General features: G+C 45.3%; 1 protein-coding gene across 2 annotated transcripts in view; it reads left to right on the top strand.

The window, feature by feature from the left end:
• Positions 1-14763, top strand: part of SLC29A1 (solute carrier family 29 member 1 (Augustine blood group)) — a 471283-nt gene that overhangs the window by 36544 nt on the left and 419976 nt on the right. For both annotated transcript variants that reach the window (XM_078647310.1, XM_078647306.1), the window contains exon 2: positions 11069-11193. The gene's annotated coding sequence lies outside the window, so the exon portion shown is untranslated. The remainder of the gene's footprint in view (positions 1-11068; positions 11194-14763) is intronic.

The following is a 14763-nucleotide window of genomic DNA, read 5'->3' as shown; positions in this document are numbered from 1 at the left end:
CCGGCCGGCGGACCCCCTGTACAGGGGGGAGCACAGGATGAAGGAGGGCAGAGGACATCCGCACACCCACACCAACGGCAGCCGCCGGGCCCACGACCTCCAGGAAAGTTCCAGCAGCACACAACAGAGATGAAGCCGCACACACCGGGGGGGGCTCGGCAGGCCCGGCAAAATGATCCTCCTCCAGGTCAATGATAGGCGCGGCCATGGGAGCACTCCAGGAGCGCAAGGCGGCGAGGATGTTGCCAAGTGTAGGCTCACCTTTACGGTATTCAGCAAACGTGCCATGCGGCGGATCAGCGTCGCCAGTCTCGGCCAGTCCGAGAGACATGGGGTCGGCCGCCATCTTAGAAGCCCGGCGGGGCCGCGGCAAACTCCGACCCCCGTCCGGACACCAGCGGGGCAAACAGGATACAGCCGACCACCAGCAGAGGCACCACCAGAGCAGGAAGGGGGGCCACCAGAAGAAGGCGGGTCGCCGGCTCCCCACACGCTACCGGCTCCGTTCTCCGAGTCCGGGCGGAGGGACTCAAAATGGCCGGACCGGAGAACAAAGGGGAGACGGGCCACATACATGGTCAACCCCGTCCATGGAAGGCAGCGCCCCAACACCAGGCCGCAGGACCGCCGGATCAGGCCCGGATAGCCGTAATCGGTCTAATTGCACATCGGCCTCTCCGACCGAACCCACACCGCCACCAAGGGCCGGCCACAGCGCTCCGCCCCGCCCGGGCGCCGCCAAGGAGTGTCAGGCCCGCTCGCTCCGGAGGCCCCGAAGCAGACAAGGGTGCAGCCCAGGATCCGCGGCACCCAGGAACAAACGGATCAAACAGTAAGTGCCTGTGAAATGTCGTAGTTCCATAGTCTATCAAAGAATACTTCCCGGGGCAGGATAAAACACAGGATAGACGTTCCAGACAGGAAAGCGAACGGAGCCGAGCTAAAACGCGGCCATCTCGGACGCGAGCTTGGCTCCTCCCACCAGGAATAGTAGATTTATTATTCCAACACCTTCCCTACTGTACGTAGGCTGGAGTTCGAATAGTAAATCTTACTATTCCTAAGTCTAGCACCCTACAGCGCAAGTCGTGGTAACAACTTGCGTTGTAAAAGATGCGTTGTGATGTCTGCGCTCATTTTGATCGCGTTGTACCATCATACATCCGCCAACTCTTATCTTTCTGTCTCTATGTATCCATATTTTATTTGGTACTCTTTTTTTCTCTGTATTTTTCCATATATAGTTTGTGTTTTGGAAAAAATGAAGCCACAAATAGTATTTTTCCATAGTAATGGAACTGTTAAAGGTACACTCGCGTGAATGTCTGACAGGCTTTAGTGCTGGTAGAAGCCATACCATGCATCCACAGGACAAAATCATGATTTAATATCAATTCACGTGCGTCTGCAGCTGTTTAAAGCATCTTAAGCCCCTTTAATAGTCCCTCCCTTTCAGTCTGTACATGGAAAGGGAATTGCCACAAACTCGTCTTTGTGTGTACTCTGTATTCTGTAAATATGGTACCTCGCCTTGAGTAACTGGTTATGTAAACTGTAAATACGTGCTCGTCTTTACCTTATGTATCCGGCACCCGTCCCCCTTACTACTCGAGCTGTAACTGGTTGATTCTAAGTCTGTCTGTATATTGCTTCAATGTTCTGTATTTGGGCCGTACATTCTTAGAAGGTACTGAAGTCAAGGTTCTGTATTTGGGCTGTACATTCTTAGAAGGTACTGGAGTCAATGTTCTGTATTTGGCCCGAACATTCTTAGAAGGTACTGGAGCCAAGGTTCTGTATTTGGGCCGTACATTCTTAGAAGGTACTGGAGTCAACGTTCTGTATTTGGACCGTACATTCTTAGAAGGTACTGGAGTCAAGGTTCTGTATTTGGGCGGTACATTCTTAGAAGGTACTGAAGTCAAGGTTCTGTATTTGGGGCGTACATTCTTAGAAGGTACTGGAGTCAAGGTTCTGTATTTGGGCGGTACATTCTTAGAAGGTACTGGCGTCAATGTTCTGCATTTGGACCGTACATTCTTAAAGGTACTTGAGTCAAGGTTCTGTATTTGGACCGTACATTCTTAGAAGGTACTGGAGTCAAGGTTCTGTATTTGGGCCGTACATTCGTAGAAGGTACTGAAGTCAAGGTTCTGTATTTGTGCCGTACACTCTTAGAAAGTACTGGAGTCAAGATTCTGTATTTGGGTTGTACATTCTTAGAAGGTACTGGAGTCAAGGTTCTGTATTTGGATTGTACATTCTTAGAAGGTACTGAAGTCAAGGTTCTGTATTTGGGCGGTACATTCTTAGAAGGTACTGGAGTCAAGGTTCTGTATTTGGGCCGTACATTCTTAGAAGGTACTGGAGTCAAGGTTCTGTATTTGGGTTGTACATTCTTAGAAGGTACTGGAGTCAACGTTCTGTATTTGGACCATACATTCTTAGAAGGTACAGGAGTCAAGGTTCTGTATTTGGGCCGTACATTCTTAGAAGGTACTGGAGTCAAGGTTCTGTATTTGGGCCGTACATTCTTAGAAGGTACTGGAGTCAAGGTTCTGTATTTGGGTTGTACATTCTTAGAAGGTACTGGAGTCAATGTTCTGTATTTGGACCATACATTCTTAGAAGGTACTGGAGTCTAGGTTCTGTATTTGGGCCGTACATTCTTAGAAGGTACTGAAGTCAAGGTTCTGTATTTGGACCGTACCTTCTTAGAAGGTACTGAAGTCAAGGTTCTGTATTTGGGCCGTACATTCTTAGAAGGTACTGAAGTCAAGGTTCTGTATTTGGGCCGTACATTCTTAGAAGGTACTGGAGTCAAGGTTCTGTATTTGGGCCGTACATTCTTAGAAGGTACTGAAGTCAATGTTCTGTATTTGGACCGTACCTTCTTAGAAGGTACTGAAGTCAAGGTTCTGTATTTGGGCCGTACATTCTTAGAAGGTACTGAAGTCAAGGTTCTGTATTTGGACCGTACCTTCTTAGAAGGTACTGAAGTCAAGGTTCTGTATTTGGGCCGTACATTCTTAGAAGGTACTGAAGTCAAGGTTCTGTATTTGGGCCGTACATTTTTAGAAGGTACTGGAGTCAAGGTTCTGTATTTGGGCCGTACATTCTTAGAAGGTACTGAACTCAACTTTCTGTATTTGGACCGTACCTTCTTAGAGGGTACTGAACTCAACGTTCTATATTTGGGCCGTACATTCTTAGAAGGTACTGGAGTCAAGGTTCTGTATTTGGGTTGTACATTCTTAGAAGGTACTGGAGTCAATGTTCTGTATTTGGACGGCACATTCTTAAAAGGTACTGAAGTCAATGTTCTGTGTTTGGACCGTACATTCTTAGAAGGTACTGAAGTCAATATTCTGTATTTGGGCCGTACATTCTTAGAAGATACCGGAGTCAATGTTCTGTATTTGGGCCGTACATTCTTAGAAGGTACTGGAGTCAATGTTCTGTATTTGGACCGTACATTCTTAGAAGGTACTGAACTCAATGTTCTGTATTTGGACCGTACATTCTTAGAAGGTACTGAACTCAACGTTCTGTATTTGGACCGTACATTCTTAGAAGGTACTGAAGTCAAGGTTCTGTATTTGCTCCGTACATTCTTAGAAGGTACTGAACTCAACGTTCTGTATTTGGACCGTACATTCTTAGAAGGTACTGAACTCAACGTTCTGTATTTGGACCGTACATTCTTAGAAGGTACTGAAGTCAAGGTTCTGTATTTGGGCCGTACATTCTTAGAAGGTACTGAACTCAACGCTCTGAATTTGGACCGTACATTCTTAGATGGTACTGAAGTCAAGGTTCTGTATTTGGGCCGTACATTCTTAGAAGGTACTGGAGTCAATGTTCTCTATTTGGACCGTACATTCTTAGAAGGTACTGAACTCAATGTTCTGTATTTGGACCGTACATTCTTAGAAGGTACTGAACTCAACGTTCTGTATTTGGACCGTACATTCTTAGAAGGTACTGAAGTCAAGGTTCTGTATTTGGGGCGTACATTCTTAGAAGGTACTGAAGTCAAGGTTCTGTATTTGGGCCGTACATTATTAGAAGGTACTGAACTCAACGTTCTGTATTTGGACCGTACATTCTTAGAAGGTACTGAACTCAAGGTTCTGTATTTGGGCTGTACATTCTTAGAAGGTACTGGAGTCAATGTTCTGTATTTAGACCGTACATTCTTAGAAGGTACTGAAGTCAAGGTTCTGTATTTGGACCGTACATTCTTAGAAGGTACTGAACTCAACGCTCTGAATTTGGACCGTACATTCTTAGAAGGTACTGAAGTCAAGGTTCTGTATTTGGGCCGTACATTCTTAGAAGGTACTGAACTCAACGCTCTGAATTTGGACCGTACATTCTTAGAAGGTACTGAAGTCAAGGTTCTGTATTTGGGCCGTACATTCTTAGAAGGTACTGAAGTCAAGGTTCTGTATTTGGACCGTACCTTCTTAGAAGGTACTGAAGTCAAGGTTCTGTATTTGGCCCGTACATTCTTAGAAGGTACTGAAGTCAATGTTCTGTATTTGGGCCGTACATTCTTAGAAGGTACTGAAGTCAAGGTTCTGTATTTGGACCGTACATTCTTAGAAGGTACTGAACTCAACGCTCTGAATTTGGACCGTACATTCTTAGAAGGTACTGAAGTCAAGGTTCTGTATTTGGGCCGTACATTCTTAGAAGGTACTGAACTCAACGCTCTGAATTTGGACCGTACATTCTTAGAAGGTACTGAAGTCAAGGTTCTGTATTTGGGCCGTACATTCTTAGAAGGTACTGAAGTCAAGGTTCTGTATTTGGACCGTACCTTCTTAGAAGGTACTGAAGTCAAGGTTCTGTATTTGGCCCGTACATTCTTAGAAGGTACTGAAGTCAATGTTCTGTATTTGGGCCGTACATTCTTAGAAGGTACTGAAGTCAATGTTCTGTATTTGGGCCGTACATTCTTAGAAGGTACTGAACTCAACGCTCTGAATTTGGACCGTACATTCTTAGAAGGTACTGAAGTCAAGGTTCTGTATTTGGACCGTACCTTCTTAGAAGGTACTGAAGTCAAGGTTCTGTATTTGGGCCGTACATTCTTAGAAGGTACTGAAGTCAAGTTTCTGTATTTGGGCCGTACATTTTTAAAAGGTACTGAAGTCTAGGTTCTGTATTTTGGCCGTACATTCTTAGAAGGTACTGAAGTCAATGTTCTGTATTTGGGCCGTACATTCTTAGAAGGTACTGAAGTCAATGTTCTGTATTTGGGCCGTACATTCTTAGAAGGTACTGAAGTCAAGTTTCTGTATTTGGGCCGTACATTTTTAAAAGGTACTGAAGTCTAGGTTCTGTATTTTGGCCGTACATTCTTAGAAGGTACTGAAGTCAATGTTCTGTATTTGGGCCGTACATTCTTAGAAGGTACTGAAGTCAAGGTTCTGTATTTGGGCCGTACATTCTTAGAAGGTACTGAAGTCAAGGTTCTGTATTTGGACCGTACCTTCTTAGAAGGTACTGAACTCAAGGTTCTGTATTTGGCCCGTACATTCTTAGAAGGTACTGAAGTCAATGTTCTGTATTTGGGCCGTACATTCTTAGAAGGTACTGAAGTCAATGTTCTGTATTTGGGCCGTACATTCTTAGAAGGTACTGAACTCAACGCTCTGAATTTGGACCGTACATTCTTAGAAGGTACTGAAGTCAAGGTTCTGTATTTGGACCGTACCTTCTTAGAAGGTACTGAAGTCAAGGTTCTGTATTTGGCCCGTACATTCTTAGAAGGTACTGAAGTCAAGTTTCTGTATTTGGGCCGTACATTTTTAAAAGGTACTGAAGTCTAGGTTCTGTATTTTGGCCGTACATTCTTAGAAGGTACTTGTGAGACTTGGCCCTTTCCCCAAAAAAATTTCGCCTTTTAATTTAGAATGCCCTCATGGTAACAGCAATGTATAGGCCTTGTGTAGTGAGGAAAGCCCTGTGTACTGTGAAACTGATGTTAAGGGACAGGTGACTTATACCCCTAACATGGCTGCCACTGATCACTGCTGCTGCAGCGTGGTTTAGTGGGCGCATTCTAGTGGCCAGGGCCTGGCTGGAATCCTCCAAACAATGTATCCATCTTAGCCTGCCAGCCTGCCCACAGGTAGAATGGTGGAACCTCCTGGAAGCCTCTGGAACCTTCCGGAAGAGGTGAGGTGACACCAACTGCCACTACCAACTGTCAACTGGCACTGTATAAGGAAAGGGAGGGAAACTTTCCTGTCAGAGAGACTGAGGGGAGACCTGGGGAAGAACCTACGCAGGAGGATAGGCAGTGAGGGTCAGGACAGGGACTTATGATACTGGAAGAGACAGGGCCTAGGTGTCGCCTTTCAAGTGTTGAGGTATCTTGTACCCCCCCCTCTGATCTAACCCAGCGGCAGGGAACCCCCAGGGACCGGACCACTTGAAGGGATTGGCTGAGAAGAACTTGGAACACCAGCCGCCAAGTTTACCCCCCCTTCAAGGAACAAGAAACCAAGCAACTAAATTAAGGGCACAAGAAACATCACGCCAAGAAGAAACTAAGCAACCACAGGACTTTTGAGGAACTACCCAGGTATTGGCGCTGTGTTGCTCCTTGTGCCTCCTGACGCCACCTGGGGTCCCTGCGCTAACCTACCGCTGCTGTGTGGCTTGTCCTGTGAGCTGCCTCTATTCTAAGGCAGCTACTGTTAAAGCGCCAACCTAGAACTGCTTAAGCGCTACATTGCCCTTCCAAGCGCTTGACTGGTGAAGAATTGCTGTGTCCTATGGGAAGCGCTTGCCGGCTGTAATTGACTTTGTAAAGCGCTGTGAGGAGGAATGCGCTGTACCAACCCTGCTGGGGCTCTGTAGATTGATGTGCCTCTGTGGTGCTGTGTTGTCAGCTCTGTTAACCGAACTGCTGTCTTGCCCTGAAGTGCCGCGAAGTTTATGGGCGCTATCTCTACTTGAGACGCTGTGCTCTGTGGAGCTGCTCTGCCCATCTGTGGGGTTCTGGGAAGCGTTAGCCCACTGACCAGCTTGAACCTGCTGAATGCCCCAAGCGCTACATCTTCCCAGCGCCGTGTGGGCATCTGAGAGCACTGCTTACTGATGCGCTATGTGAGATTCCAGAAGCGCAACATTTGCCGAGCGCTGTGCCCAGAAAGCGCCGCTCGACCTACCTCTGAGCCGGCCTGGTCACCGGCGCAGCCCAGTCCACTGGAGCGCCCGGAGCACTGTAGAAACCCCCGCGGCGGCCCCTGGCGTGAAGAGAGGGCCGCCGGAATCTGAGGAGGGCCGTGCCGGGCCCCAACGATCTGCCGCGGATGTCAGCTGGGCCGCAGTAGGCCTCGTAAATTCCTGTCAGCATGATCTCCAAGAGGGCCACGTTAGGCCCAAGAAGCCTACCCCTACCGGCTCACGTGACGGGGGCGCCCGCATCATCGGCCGCGCCCCCACATTACGTTATTGGCTTACCCGGCCGCATCCCCTTGCCGGCCGCGCTGTGATTGGCGGCCGGCACCACACCTCCCCAGTGAAGCCTGCGATTGTCTCCCGGCTGCAAGGAGGCTCGGGCAAGCCGGGAATCCTCACGGAGGGGGCTGGAGGAGCAAGAGCCCCCCTCCGATGTGCTACAGCTACCTCGGGGCTGACCCTGAATGAATCCCGGGTCCCGGAGACAGAGCGAGGCCCGGGGACAAGAGGAACTACAACCGGAGGGCTCCAGATTGGAGGAGGAGTTCTCCCCTTCGCCTGAGACCACCGAAAGGGGCCCGGAGAAGGCCCGAAGAGACAGGTAAACCCCGGGAAGGAGGGCAGAGGGTCCTAAGACCGCCCCTCCCCGGGAAAACCCTGGTACTTGGCCCGTTGGCCCCACTTAATGTGTACAACCCCCCCCCCCTTTTGGGTGGAAGAGAGGGGAAGTTAAGTGCCTACCGGTCTGCGGGGCCCTTGAACTGGGCCAGGAGTGTATTTTTAACCCTGCTGTACAGCCCATCGAACTCCTGTACATTAAAAAGGCCTGGGGGCTGAGAACTGGAATGGGGATAATCTCCTAATTAGAAGTTGATTCCTAGTTGAGGAACTGGTTAGTGTTACCTAAAGGAGATGGGTACCCTTGCATAGTGAATTGGGACCCAAGCACGAATGAGATGTGTTGCCCTTCTTGAGGGATACTACCCTAATGGAATGTCTATTCAATTGGAAATGTTTATTCCTGACTAAGGAAATGTTATTTATGGTTGGGGAAATGTTATTATTCCTGCCGGACTTCTAGTGTAATGTTTACTCCTGATTAGGGGGATGTTACCTAGGCTTGGGGAAGAGTTTTGAAGTGGTTATTCCTGCTTGAAGCCAGGATTATTCTGAACTATAGAAGTTTTATTACACGCCCGCCCCAGTGTACTAACCTCAACTTATTTACAGGGTGCCTCTTGGGGGTTGAAAGGGTTATGCCTGCTTAATGTAGGTATTAGAATGTTGATTCTGACCTGGGAGGTGGAAACGCCAACAGCCGCATAATGAACTGTGTCTGCTGACTAATGCAACATTTATTCATGTTGGCTGAAAGGTGGAGCACATGCCCACAGTTATGGAGTGAGGTGCTCCTTGCTTTAAAGAAATGTTTTCATTTACTAAAAGGTTTTATATGCATAAGCCAAGTCCACTAAACTCAGGCTGGTTTGCTAAAATGCTTAATGTTGTGCAAGGGATGTTTACTCATAATGAAATGTGAGATCCACACTTAATGCCCTGTTTATTCCTGCACAAGGAGATGTTACTGTTTTGGAACTGTACAGCCCTGATCTAGGGAATGTCTACTCCTACTGGGAGAGATGCATTAATTGGTCATTTCTGATTAAGGAGATGGATATACTTGCACTAGGGGATGTTTATTCTAACGACATGTTTTCTCCTATACAGTGCTATATTTACTGAAATACCTACAGGAACAAATGCCATGATATTGGGTTGTCTCCTTAATGCATTTTTACAGGTGCTGTCAAGAAGCAAGGCGAAGGACAGGCCTATGGATTTCTGAAAATGTATTTATCTAATATCTGATATTTATTGAATATTTACTATTTATCTAACTAATATTTATTGATCCCATATTTAATATTTATTGATTATTTAATATCTATTCATCCGTTATTGATTGCAAGTTTTGAGACACATGTATTCTAAATGAATTTATGATTTCCCTGATCCTGCTCTATCTAACTATTTATCTTAATACAAATTACTTGTTTTTATACAAGCTTTGGAGTGGAGTCATTTATTGCGTGCCCAGGGTTCTGTCTCAGTGTGAGTGTGTGCTGCATGATCGCTTAACACATGTGCTTTCGGATGCCTACCTGCTCGTGCCATGCTACCCTCGGGGAGCTGGTGACCCCAGTTCCAACAGTACTGAACTCAACGTTCTGTATTTGGACCGTACATTCTTAGAGGGTACTGAACTCAACGTTCTGTATTTGGACCGTATATTCTTAGAAGGTACTGAAGTCAAGGTTCTGTATTTGGGCCGTACATTCTTAGAAGGTACTGGAGTCAAGGTTCTGTATTTGGGCCGTATATTCTTAGAAGATACCGGAGTCAAGGTTCTGTATTTGGAACGTACCTTCTTAGAAGGTACTGAAGTCAAGGTTCTGTATTTGGGCCGTACATTCTTAGAAGGTACTGAAGTCAAGGTTCTGTATTTGGGGCGTACATTCTTAGAAGGTACTGGAGTCAAGGTTCTGTATTTGGGCCGTACATTCTTAGAAGGTACTGAACTCAACGTTCTGTATTTGGACCGTACCTTCTTAGAGGGTACTGAACTCAACGTTCTGTATTTGGACCGTACATTCTTAGAAGGTACTGAAGTCAAGGTTCTGTATTTGGGCCGTACATTCTTAGAAGGTACTGAAGTCAAGGTTCTGTATATGGGCCATACATTCTTAGAAGGTACTGAAGTCAAGGTTCTGTATTTGGGCCGTACATTCTTAGAAGGTACTGAAGTCAAGGTTCTGTATTTGGGCCGTACATTCTTAGAAGGTACTGAACTCAACGTTCTGTATTTGGACCGTACCTTCTTAGAAGGTACTGAACTCAACGTTCTGTATTTGGACCGTACCTTCTTAGAAGGTACTGAAGTCAAGGTTCTGTATTTGGGCCGTACATTCTTAGAAGGTACTGAAGTCAAGGTTCTGTATTTGGGCCGTACATTCTTAGAAGGTACTGAACTCAACGTTCTGTATTTGGACCGTACCTTCTTAGAAGGTACTGAACTCAACGTTCTGTATTTGGACCGTACCTTCTTAGAAGGTACTGAAGTCAAGGTTCTGTATTTGGGCCGTACATTCTTAGAAGGTACTGAAGTCAAGGTTCTGTATTTGGGCCGTAAATTCTTAGAAGGTACTGAACTCAACGTTCTGTATTTGGGCCGTACATTCTTAGAAGGTACTGAAGTCAAGGTTCTGTATTTGGACCGTACATTCTTAGAAGGTACTGGAGTCAAGATTCTATACTTGGACCGTACATTCTTAGAAGGTACTGGAGTCAAGATTCTGTATTTGGACCGTACATTCTTAGAAGGTACTGGAGTCAAGATTCTGTATTTGGACCGTACATTCTTAGAAGGTACTGAACTCAAGGTTCTGGGCGGTTGAGCTTCAGATGTATCAGGCACTGAGGAGATCCTCAGCCGGAAGATCCTGGTTGAGGTCAGTTGGTTGTCACCTAAATAAATTTACCTTGAACTTTACTGGATACTGGATCCATCTTTGCTATAAGCTGCTTCCACAAGGTATGGACAACACCACCTAGATATCCTCACGGGTGATCATAAGTGCTCTGCAAATCTACTGATTGATTGATTGATTGATGCTACTGGTGACAGAAGCATTTATTGACACAGCACCTTAAACGTGGATTATGGAGGTTTTATATAAAGGTTAACACTCAGACATATTAAGCACCAAGTATGTGGTTAGGAGGGATCTCCAGCTATCTGGAAGATTGAATCTTTCAATGGGACCATTTAACAATTCTTCACAATCAGTTTTCTTCTCTTTTTTTGCAGATCATCTGTACAAGCGCCAATCAATACAAATCTGATCTAGGAACTTGTTGCCAATGAACTGCTACTAACAGTCTCTCATAGCCCAGAGAACACAAAAAAGCAGAGAAAGAAGTGTTTGTTCTAAGGTAGGTTTCTAGAAGTTTTCTATAGTCTGTTGTGAATATTTACTCATTGAGTCACTTTTTTGGGGTGTTGAGTTATGTCGCAGTCTGTACATGTTTTCGCTCTATGAGCTTGCTCTTCTGGATACACAAGTTTATATCCCACCTTGGTCGCCAATGTAATATTCAAGAAAGTCCATGTGTTTACAGGTACAAACAGGTTACTTTACAGGAAAACATAGGCAGGTTCAAGTAACACATTCCACCAGCTGCTCCAGGCCTGAGTCGCACACAGAGCAGTAGTTCCATATGTTCTACATCACTGAAGCATCCTCGCAAAGCTCGGACATACTGCTCACACAGAACACTATGACACATCTCAAAGCGAGGCACGTGTTTGAACAGATTTATAAACTGAGTCCATTATCCAGTTCCCAGTAGTTCAGCTGTTGCACGTTTCTAGTTCTATCTCTGGTTAGAGGTACCAGCAGGTTGACAATGGACAGCAGGAACATCACTAAGTATGGGCAAAATTTGCGAATTCGCGTACGCGAATTCGTGCAAAAGCGAATTCGCAGTCCGCGAAATCCACTAATTTGCGAATTTTATTTTTTCTGTGTTCGCGGGGCTTTTTGCCTGTTCGCAGGGATTTTTACGTGTTCGCAGGATTTTTTCAGCGAGGTTACCCATGCGGTCGTACATGGGCTAGTTGCATGCTCGCGTTGTGCAATTGCGTGTTCGTGACCGTTTGTGCGTGCTCGCGGACAAAAAGTCTCGCGACCAAGCAAAAAAATCCGCAAGCTTGCGAATTGTGAATTTTTTGACAAATTCGCGCGATTCGCAGAACGCGAATTTGTCAAAAATTCGCTAATTCCGCGAGCGGAACAGATTTTATGCCCATGCTCAATTTTCACCTCACTGTGGTTGGTAAACTTCCACAGCTTGATGGTCCTCACTCTGGTCGAGGAGCGAAGGCGTTATTCGTCTCTAGTTTCTCTTTGGTGTCACACAGGATGGCTGAGTACAGCCAGGGATATCCCATTACTTTTAGTTTTTGCACTCAAGCATTGTGAGTTGCAGTTTGTCTACTATTCTGGACACGGACTAAGGGGTCAAGGACAGGGGCAGACTGCCTGATATTAAAAGGATCCAGGGTGTATAAACTAATGAGAACCTTCGCATATATAGTATATTTCCATATGATGAACTACAAGTTCATGAGACACAAATCGTGGTATATTGTCTGCACTAAATCAGAGTACCCTGAAGAAGTCCACAGTGGTGAACGAAACGTGTTGGCTGTCTTGCTTTGCTGTAACACTTGGATCTATATGTCCACTGTACAAGTACAATAAAGAAGATATGGAACATTCTACATTTTGATTTGGACTCTTCCACATTATGATTTACTGTTGGTGCACCTCTGTATGTTTTTTTTATATTCCCCCTTATTTATTTATTTATAACATTTATAGAGCGCACTGTTAGCAAATGGTGCTCGCTGCTCATTCCGAACCAGGACTTGGCGCCCTTTGTATCGGTCTATCCTCTCTCATTCCTCTTACTTATAAGGCACGGTGACAAGACAGTTCTTGTGTGGCCCTTTGGAAACGTAGTGCGATAACCGCTCCCCACATCTGTCCTTGGGCATGGAGAAGGCATCTAACCAAGAGGGGTGGAAAATAATTGGCCAAATTCTCAACTAGCATGGACGAGGCCAAACCTTAAATGGTGTCAAAGGGCAGATAAAGTCTGAAAGCAAATATCAGATTGTCGTAAACATGGCGGCCGAGAACATGAGGTCCAGGCTAAAGAAGGAAGTCCTTTGGTCTTCACCCCGCCAAAATAATCCTAGATGTAGAAGACGTGAAATGCTTTGTCATTGGCCAAAGCCTACAAAAAGGGCATTCTTGGCGATTTTTTGTTTTTCCGTCTTGTGCGTACATCAGTATTCGAAAGATTATGAAGGCCCTGGTGGGCCGATATTTAAAAAACATTTATGCCACGATCGGATGAATGGTGTAGATATGCATATGCCAGAAACCTTCGTGGTAGTGTACTCAACTTCCCAAAGTTTCATGGCGATCGGATGAATGGTGTTTTAATTCTATTTATTTATTCGAGTGCTTGTGGATACACGATTTGTTGTTTTTCCGTCTGGTGCGTACATCAGTATTCGAAAGATTATGAGGGCCTTGGGGGGCCTTTATTTAAAAAAAATGTATGCCAGAAACCTTCGCGGGAGTGTACTCAACAACTTCCCAAAGTTTCATGGTGATCAGATGAATGGTGTAGTAATGCATAAAGGACAAACAGACAGACAGACAGACCTTTTATATATATAGATTACATATATACATTTGAGTCTCCTAAAGATACTCCCAGGTATGTAATTGTTCAGAAATGTCTTTAAAGGTCACCTGACGCGATCCACGTCACCACGGCTTCTGTACTAGGAGCTCTGCCAGGTGTATTTAGAAAGTAAACACAAGTTCTGAATCACAGAACTGCAGCCACACACAGTCACGTGGACAAATAAAGCGGTGGGTGTTTTAAAAATAGACTTTATATGTGGGTGTGAAGTAAAACTATAGCCTGGTGGCCTGAGATGCTGTATATTATATTACAGCAAGTGTTAAGGCCATCCCAGGGCGGAGAACTCTCCAGAAAACAAGCACTGGCCTGAGTTGAAGCAACCTCACCTGCAAGGCCCCCAAATGATGAAAAATCCGACCATGAACCGGTGCACTATTGCAGAACTTTGTAAAGATTTAATAGTATTTTATATTAGAATAACTGCATTATGATATGTCTGATGTATTAATACTTTACCAACATTGAGTGTACAAGATATCCTAGTAATTTTAATTGAAAAAAATGTAGTATTATTACAAGATAACACGAATATAAGTTTTAAGTAATAGTAAATAAATATGAACTGTATCACCATCTGTCTATACTAATATAATAAAGAGAGAGCCCAAACATTTGAGGCATGTAATCTCAGGTACCACAGCACCAATCACAACACCCAATACAGCGTTGCAGCAGAAGGACACAGGCTATGCAGATGCCCACCAAATACATTTAAAAGGTAAAAGAACCGTGTCAGAAAAGTAGTCCCTTGTGGGCGGGTCTGCGTTGTGCTGTGGGCATGTGCTGAGGGCGTGTGGTACGTTCCGCCCTTCATGCCATGTCTCATATCGTGTGCTAATCCCACCCTGCTCCCTTTAAATACCCCTGCAACCCATAATCATAACCCACCCTTACTCCTTAAAATACACCAAAACCCATAAACACTAACCCATCTTAACCCTATAAATATACCCTGTACCCCAAAACCCAAACCTATCCCTAAACCCTAAAAATACCCCTGTACCCCAAAACCCAAACCTAGCCCTGAACCCTAAAAATACCCCTGTACCCCAAAACCCTAACCTAGCCCTGAACCCTAAAAATACCACTGTACCCCAAAACCACCCCTGAACCCTAAAATACCCTTGTACCCCAAAACCCAAACCTACCCATGAACCCTTAAAATACCCCTGTACACCAAAACCCAAACCAACCCCTGAACCCTAAAAATACCCCTGT

This window comes from Lissotriton helveticus, chromosome 6 (assembly GCF_964261635.1).
Source record: "Lissotriton helveticus chromosome 6, aLisHel1.1, whole genome shotgun sequence".
NCBI lineage: Eukaryota > Metazoa > Chordata > Amphibia > Caudata > Salamandridae > Lissotriton > Lissotriton helveticus.
The sequence above is the reverse complement of the archived record's forward strand: the minus strand, read 5'-3'. Positions and strand labels throughout refer to the sequence as shown.